General features: G+C 43.2%; 1 pseudogene; it reads right to left on the reverse strand.

Moving 5' to 3' along the window:
- Positions 1–6,065, reverse strand: part of LOC109393621 (sodium/bile acid cotransporter 7 pseudogene) — a 12,585-nt pseudogene extending 6,520 nt beyond the window's left edge.
- Positions 6,066–7,588: the final 1,523 nt, after the last annotated feature.

Below are 7,588 nucleotides of genomic sequence, written 5' to 3' on the forward strand. Positions count from 1 at the left end.
TGGAGTGAAGTTGTGGGGCTTCTCTGGAGACTCATTACCACACTGTGATAATAAGGCCCCAGCCACTTCAAATCCCTTGGCTGTTGATTGCTCTAACTTTGAAACTGGAAGTTTGTCCTTTCCCCTCCAGTTGTAGAGCATAGTAACTTTTAATGAGCCTGGTGGAGGGAGTGAGGGTAAAATGGCAGGCAAGGCCCTTCCAAGGGCTGTACCAGTGGGGTTCCGACCATGGGTATTGTGTGGCTGTGATGGATGGGAGTGGACTATGCTCCAGGAGCTGCAGGATAGTTCTTCCTGTTTCTTTCCTAGAAGTCTCTGCCTGCCCTTTGACCTCTTCATCCCCATCTCACTGAGCTTGCTCCAACCACAGTGGTCTTGTTCTTCAGCCACACTAACTCATCTCTATCTCAGGGCTTCGGCCCCACCCATGTGGCATCTGCTCAGTGTCACCTCTTTAAAGGGGCTTTTCCTGTCTCTCTTATGTAAAATAAATTCCTCCTTGTCATTCCTTGTCCCTTTACTCTGCTTATTTAATTTATAACACTAGCTGATATTTTATTTACATAGAATATTTATGTGTCTTTCCTACTAGAAGGAAAATTCAATGAGGGCAGAGACTAACCTGTTCATTGCTGTTTTCTCCTCTATGATTAGAACAGTCTTGACATAGAGGAGGTGCTCAATAACTATTTTTTTTGTGAAAGTGAGAACAGCAACACACCTCTTTTTTTTTTTTCTTTAGCTGAGCCATCCTGCCACCTGTTGGCAGCCCAGTGGCAGCTCAGCTCGGGCCAGGAATCGAACCGCTGTTGCTCAGAGCTCGCACTCTTGAGTGAGCTCTTAACCAACTGAGTCACTTGGCTGGCCCAGCAACACACCTCTTGCTCAGAGGAGTCTTTGCATGGAGCAGAATAGCTGTGGGGTAGGGGGAGAAGGGGAGACCTGAGTACTTTTTGCAGCATTTTTCAGGGGTTTTGGGTATAAGATGTAGGAATGCTTTTTGAGAGGAGGATGTGAGGCATGAGAAAACCAAGGGTGAATCACTTAGACCAGTTCCTGTCTTTTTGGGACGATTGACCTCTCTCTGAAAGCTAGCACCAGTTAATACATTATGTCTTCAGCTCCTTTGATTGCTCCACTGGCACCAGATTAATATGTTCTTATCCCTGGGCCTCAAGAATGGGTCCTAAACTGATATGAAGTATGGAGAATGGATACTGAAGAATATAAACTTGCTTCCAGACAGACAGGGCCATTTCCTTGTTTAAAGCGCACCTTGCACTTTGGCGCCTTCCTGCTTTGGCCCCTGCCATTTCTCCTCACAGGAGTGCCCTCCCCACTCCTCCCACTTTCCACTTGCCACCCCCTCTTCAAGACCTAGTTCAAATTCCTTTGTGAAGCCTTTCCAGATATTATGAGGAAGAGCACACCTTTCCTTCCTCTGAACTCCTTTAAGTCTTTCTGCTCATACATTCATGACGTGTGGCCGTGAACCATTTGAGGCAACTCAAGTAACTAACTAACTAACTACCTAGTTAGCTAACTAACTCTGAAGGCTTTGGCTTCTCTGGTCTTCCCTTTGGTGCTTAAAAGTCACAAGAGTCCAAGCCCATATCCTGATTGACAACTGAAAGTTTAGTAGTTTACTGGGCCCCCTCCCATGTAATTCCCAGAGGAATGCTTACGTTTTCTGCCGACCTCTGCTGGTTCTGCAGTTCTGCTGGTCTGGCCATCATGTGACCAGCTTCTCCAACTGCTACTGCTTTTCCCACGCCTCCTCACCCCAAGTGCAGACAAAGACTCCTCTATTATCTGAGCAAGTACATCAGGACAAGCTGTAGCACTTACCAAAAAAGCTTTTTCAAAAGCTTTGGGGTACTAGGAGGAAATTCTAGTATAGAAAAGAGATGGGTTTCTTCTCACAGTGCAAGTCATCTCAGTGTCATAAAGGAGAGCAGTATAGCCCAGCATGGTCTTAAGCCATTGAAGACACGATTTTGGATTTACTGCTGTAAAGCCTTTGAAGTGTTTTTTTCAAAACAATCAGTCTATCCCAAAACTGAATTCGAAAATGCTGATAATTTAAAAATAGCTTATTCTGGATTCGAGTCATTACCTTTTCAAAAATATTACGGTTCAAGCTCATTAGAATACTCCAGTACATGTTTTTCTTTAAATGTGTCTTATATACCTTACAGAAATCAACAGAAGAGTAAAGATTCTGGTAGGAGAATGGTGGTGTTATTCCATGGAAACCAAACGGGATCTGTCCCTAGTTTTTAAAGGCTCGAGGTGTGTCTGGGGGTGGGTGGGTTGTGTTTTGAGTCACACTAACAAAAATGTACTTAAGAGTAATGAACATTTCAAAATGACACTTCATAATTTTCATGAACAATAGGATTGCTAGACCAGAAATGCTCTGCCTAGCGCATGCACTTGCTTTGCCCTCTTCCTTCTAGTCTGAACCACTTGCTGAGCTCTCCTGGACTCTTTGTAAAAGAAAAGCATGTTTTTCCATCTCAGTTAGTGGATGTTTAGTCTGGAGAAATGTCAGGAAGCAGGTAGTACTTTAGAAAGAGATAAAAATTCTTTCCTTGAACATCTCACTTTGCACTGAATTTCTGGGCTATTTCTTTTCCTGTATTTCCATCCTTCATTCTTCTAAGTTGAAAAACAAAAGAAAAATGAAAATAGAAGGTATTAAATTAAAAAAAAAATTCTTCCTTAGTCATTCTGCTTGTCAGGGAGCAGGCAGTGGTCTGCCAACCAGATGAGCCCAAAGTCAACCAAAAGAGCAGGGGCAACCACTCCCTGAAAAAACTCAACCTTCCTGGGACAGAGCTCCTGGGGACTACTGGACAGGGACCGTCATGAGGTGTGCTTCCCTCCTCTGCCACCAGGAGTCTGCCACGAGCTGGTGAGGAAGGGATGTTATGAACACAGTAAAAGGGTAGAAGATACCAGAGAGGTGCTTGGGTACTTGGCAAGAATTTAGAAATGAGGGAAATGAGTGGTCCCTAATCAGTGGTTCTTAACCTTTTTTTGAATCACGAAGCCATTTGAGAATTTGACTCATCCCACCTCCTCCCAATCTACACAGACACACTATTGTGCATATAATTTAAGGGATTTCCCAGCACACCCTGGAGTTCATCTATGGATCTTCTTCTCTAGACTATGATCTCCTGGAGGGCAAGGACTGGGCTTGTTCTCTAATGTGTGTACAAAACCTACACAAAGTGCCTGAGATATAGGAGGTGTCAATAAATGTTTGTTGAGTGGTAAAGAGCAGACGCAAACCTGCACTTGACTTGCAGAGGCTGGGCTGCGGTGTGCAAATGACAGTGGGATCAGTGCCTCAGGAGGCTTTTATAGTGACATCCCTGTCACTGTTCTTGACATTTAAAGCCAGGGTGGAGGAAATGTGAGTCTTTCACTCCTCTAACCCTCTGGTCCTGACCTAATCTGGTGATCTGAGACATGTCGGGTCAATAGTGGTTGCAGGGAAGAGATGAGAAGTGACATTTTGAGGGTTCTCGCATTGCTGCCAAGTTTCTGCTGTGGCTGTCATATCAATTTATTCTAAATGCTTTTTTGAAGTCAACATTCAGTTAATTATGCGTGTTGCTTTTACTGAGCATCTTAGGATCTACTGTGTTCCAAGAGGGTGCTTAAAAGATGCTGAGGTCCTTGAATCTAATGAGGGTCAGAGTTCTAGCCCTCATTTTATACATAAATTTATATATATAAATATGAGGGGGCATATCTTACCTCTATTTGCTGCACAATTCAAGGCACTAATGTAAGTGGATTCTCTCAGGGAATGTGTCAATGGTGCCAGGCTGGGGACGGATGTTACCTGCTCTACCCAGTTGCACTAGAACCCCAACTCTTGCCCAGCCAAAATATATTGCTGGGCTAGCTTAGTAATAGACATTTTGCCTTATTATTATCATTATTATTTTTAGTTGCCCAATTAGATTTTGTTCATTCTTGTTCTTCATAACCTCTTCATATATTTGGTACTGTTGACACTCCTACCATCTTGGATTTTTCCTCCCCTGCTTGCTAACACAGGATGATTCTGTTTCTGTTGGTTTGCTTTCTGACCACTCTTCTTTTTTTTCCCGTGGTGACTCCTTCTCTTGACTTTTAACTGAAGGCCTTCTCTGAGGCTCCCTTCTTTTTTCTTCTCTACATAAACTTCTCCAGAGTATACTATTTCATATCCACTTGCTTGCTCATCCACTCGTTCATGGTTCAGCCTCTTCTCAGGTCCCTTACGTGGTACTAGGCTTAGGGGATACCACGTTGATTAAAATCTAGTTTCTGCCTTCAGGGAGTCAAATAACTGGTAAGTGGTAGCCTGACCCAGTAACCGGCTCTTTCTACTCACATGCCAGTGCTCACTGCCCCCTATTTAAAGACACTAAGGCTGAATTTGAATCTCACATCTTCCATGAATCCTGTGCATGCACTTCCAGCCTTCAGTGACTTTGTTTGCCTCCAAACTGCTGTAGTCAGGAGAGCTGTGTTTTACTCCTTTCACAGCTTTGTTACCTTGGGTAACTCATTTGACCTGTGCGGAACTTATTATCTCCACCTGCGGAATGAGGAGGTTATAGCATGAGGACCCTCCCATCTCCAAAATTCTATGGTTTTAAGATTATACACAAATGCAGGGAGGTGGTGGCTAATATAAAACAGCAATTATATAGTAAAGCTAGTGCTATTTTTAAAAAACTTACGAGTAGCATCCTCATGAGAGTTGCTAGTACATCATAAAATTGTTGGTTGCATCTGAAAGTATTTGTCCTTGTCACCTATTATAATTAGCCAGTTGCCAGAACAACTAACATTCTCAGGTAAAGGGAAGGCAGGCATGGGAGTGGCTGGAGTTAAAGAAGGATAAGGTGGCAGCTTTAAACTTTCTGGAAGGATTGTCCTTATATAGGTATTGTTCTAAGGTCATTGACCTTTATAGCAAATGTGTGGCTTAATTCATAAATTTATGAATGTCATTCATGTTAAATACATTTCTGTAGAGTAAGAGTTTTGCTTTAGTTCTTAAAAAATAGCTCTGATTAGAAAAGTGATAGGGCCAGCCGAGTGGCGCGATGNATTAGGTTTCTTGTGAATATTTTAAATTCCTTCCTATTCTTAGACATTTCATCTATCCATAGAAGCATAGATACTTACTAAAAGATTAAAAAATTGGATCAGGTGGTGAGTTTTGGGTATTTTTTATATTACTCTTTATGCTTTTCTGTGCATTTGAACATTTTCATAATAAAAAGTTGGAAAAAAAATCATCTATATATATATATAATTACAAGAGACATCTAGAAATGCTACAGAAATGATAAAAGAAGAAAGGGAATCAGCCATGGGAAGAGGCAAAGTAGCTGTTTGAATTGCAAGCAGACAGTTGTTACCCTCTGTTGTTTTTCCACATGGAGAGCAGAAACGCTCTGGTGTATGGCAGGAAATATTTAGATTAGCTATAATGGGGGTGGCCTTCTGTGAGAGACCACGCAGCTGCTTTGCCTTGATTGTCTCTATGAATCCCATAGATGCTCTCTGTCTAGCATGTGACACCGCCAAAGGGGGTGAAGTGGCTACGCCTTTAATTAGAGACAGGAATGGTTCCTCAGAGAGACCCAGGGGCAGCTGCAGCTCACATGACTGTAGAGTTAACAGGATGGTGTCCAGTTGCCCTGAAAACAGTGGCATGATGCCAGGCAGGGATGTAGATGAGGTTCTGCCTGCAGTGGACCCAATGAGCTCTACAGGTTCCTCTCTGGATTAGCCTCTGCCTTGTATATCACCCAGAGAAGTTCCATCAGAAAGAACCCTGAGCACCAGACAGGGAGGGGCCCTGGAGTTCACAGAGCCCAGTTCTTTACTCTTCTGGGAACGAAGAGTTCATACCAACCTGGAACTTACAAAAATATGAGATTTTTTTAAGAAAAATAATCTCCATGACATTGGTCAGGCAAATTTCCCTGATAGTAAAAAGTCATTCATGCAAAAGATTAGCAGGTGCTCACCGTATCCAGAGCCATACTGAGAATATTCATGCTACTGAATAGTTTTCAGAGTGCCGTGCACGTAACACCTAGGGGTACAGGTTCTGGATTCTGACCTGGATTTAATCTGGGCTCTCCCATTAACTAGCTATGTAGCTTTGGAAGCAAGTGCTTTATTTATCTCTGTGCCTCAGCCTTCTGCTTGGTGGACTGGGTATGATAACAGCCCCTTGCTCGTAGGGTTTGCTTGGAGGATTAAAGAGGACATGTGTCAAGTGCTTGGCACATAGTAAGTGCTCAGTAAATGTTAACTATTATTATTTAGCGTGGTTGTGTTGTATTCTCTTTGACAAGCCCTGTGCTCTCCATTTTCCAACTGCTTAGCAACCTTACACAGACCCAAAGTAACCTCAGAGAAGCAGTTCTCTGGGATCTTCCTGGTGACCCATTTGGAGGGGTTTTCCAGGCCTTCGGGAACTTCTTGCCTTTCTAGCTTCATCAAAACATTAAGTCCTCAGGGTCAGAGTCTTGCTATTGGGTGTATGGGTGAGGGAGCAAGTGAATCATCGTATGGACATGACCTTGGAGTCTCTTCTGTCCTTTCCTCTTGAGCTAAAGGTATACATGTGGGTAATGAGATTCATTTAGCTCAACCATAGGGATCTTGCTGGATTATCCTTCGTCTACATTCAGGAGTGAGACCTTAGGTATAAGCCATTTTTGGGAGACTTTGTGACTCTACGTGCATTTAGTACAGGCCTGGCATATTTGAATTGTTTCCCGGTTTCTATGGAATTTTGAAACTTGGAGGCCCAAGTATTGATCCTCTGAGGGGAGCTTCCCCCTCTCTGGAGTGAAGTTGTGGGGCTTCTCTGGAGACTCATTACCACACTGTGATAATAAGGCCCCAGCCACTTCAAATCCCTTGGCTGTTGATTGCTCTAACTTTGAAACTGGAAGTTTGTCCTTTCCCCTCCAGTTGTAGAGCATAGTAACTTTTAATGAGCCTGGTGGAGGGAGTGAGGGTAAAATGGCAGGCAAGGCCCTTCCAGGGGCTGTACCAGTGGGGTTCCGACCATGGGTATTGTGTGGCTGTGATGGATGGGAGTGGACTATGCTCCAGGAGCTGCAGGATAGTTCTTCCTGTTTCTTTCCTAGAAGTCTCTGCCTGCCCTTTGACCTCTTCATCCCCATCTCACTGAGCTTGCTCCAACCACGGTGGTCTTGTTCTTCAGCCACACTAACTCATCTCTATCTCAGGGCTTCGGCCCCACCCATGTGGCATCTGCTCAGTGTCACCTCTTTAAAGGGGCTTTTCCTGTCTCTCTTATGTAAAATAAATTCCTCCTTGTCATTCCTTGTCCCTTTACTCTGCTTATTTAATTTATAACACTAGCTGATATTTTATTTACATAGAATATTTATGTGTCTTTCCTACTAGAAGGAAAATTCAATGAGGGCAGAGACTAACCTGTTCATTGCTGTTTTCTCCTCTATGATTAGAACAGTCTTGACATAGAGGAGGTGCTCAATAACTATTTTTTTTGTGAAAGTGAGAA

This window comes from Hipposideros armiger, unplaced genomic scaffold (assembly GCF_001890085.2).
Source record: "Hipposideros armiger isolate ML-2016 unplaced genomic scaffold, ASM189008v1 scaffold_385, whole genome shotgun sequence".
Classification (NCBI taxonomy): Eukaryota; Metazoa; Chordata; class Mammalia; order Chiroptera; family Hipposideridae; genus Hipposideros; species Hipposideros armiger.